The sequence below is a fragment of the Carlito syrichta genome, unplaced genomic scaffold (assembly GCF_000164805.1).
Source record: "Carlito syrichta isolate Samal-C Ts95f unplaced genomic scaffold, Tarsius_syrichta-2.0.1 Scaffold153593, whole genome shotgun sequence".
Lineage (NCBI taxonomy): Eukaryota > Metazoa > Chordata > Mammalia > Primates > Tarsiidae > Carlito > Carlito syrichta.
In genome coordinates, this window is record NW_007097689.1 from 252,579 (window position 1) to 253,872 (window position 1,294).

The following is a 1,294-nucleotide window of genomic DNA, read 5'->3' on the forward strand; positions in this document are numbered from 1 at the left end:
GCTGGAGTGCAGTGGCATGATCATGGCCACCACAGCCTCCACCTACTGGGCTCAGGCAATCCTTCCACCTCAGCCTTCCAAGTAGCTGGAACTACAGGTGAGCGCCACTACACTTGGCTAATTTTTTTTGTTTTATTGCAGAGATGAGATCTCGCCAAGTTGCCCAGGCTCTTCTCGAATCCCTGAGCTCAGCCAGTTGTCTTGCTTCTACCTCCCAAAGTGCTGGGATTATAGGTGTGAGCCACTGCGCCCGGACCATTTTATCTTTACAATAGTCCTGTGAGGAAGATACACTAAAATTATCATCAACTTACAGCTGAAGAGACTGTGGCATAGAGAGAAGTTAAATACTTCAGTTGCTAACTGACTTTAGGCAACTTGACCTCTCTGACCCTGTTTCCCCAATTATAAAATTGCATTAGGAAGAAGGCATGGTGTGGTATTATCTTACAGTGGTGTGAATTCTCCCCTGGCTCATGGTGTCACCAAGGACTTCATGTTTCTCCTGCCTGTGAGTTCCCAGGGCCCCAGTGACATTTCCTGGGGCCAGCTTGCTTTGGCTTCTGCCACAGTCTTACAGGTTGCACAGGTTTCTGACACTTTATTCATGAGTTCCTCAGAGCGGGTTTTTGCACCAGAAATTTGGTCTGAATCCAGGCCTATACTTTTGTGAACCTTGGAATTCTGATTGCCTGTGATGGCTTTTTCCATCCATTGCCTGTTGGGTAGCTAGCTTCCATGGTTCATGCCGGGGGCTGGGGATGGATTTTTTTTCTCCATCTTCTGTTCCCAGAAGACAGAACTTTTTTTTTTTGAGTTGGAGTTGCCCAGAGTGCTGTGGCACGGTCATGGCAGCCTTGACCTGCTGGGTTTAGGCAATCTTTTCCGCCTCAGCCTTCCAAGTAGCTGGAACTACAGACACATACTACCACATCCAGCTAGCTTTTGTGATTTTATTATAGAGATGTCTCACCAAGTTGCCCAGACTGGTCTCGAATCCCCGGGCTCAGGCAATGCTCTTGCCTTGGCCTCCCAAAGTGCTGGGATTACAGGTTGTGCCACTGCGCCTGGTTATTTTTTTTTCTTTCCTTTAGCCTCTTTTTTTTTTTTTGAGTTGGAGTCTCATTCTGTCGCCCAGACTGGAGTGCAGTGGCCGCTCCCGACCACCGCAGCCTCGACCTGCTGGGCTCCAGTGATCCTTCCTCCTCAGCCTTCCGAGTAGCCGGAATTACAGGCATGCGCTACCACGCCCGGCTGATTTTTTGATTTATTGTAGAGATGAGGTCTCGCTGGA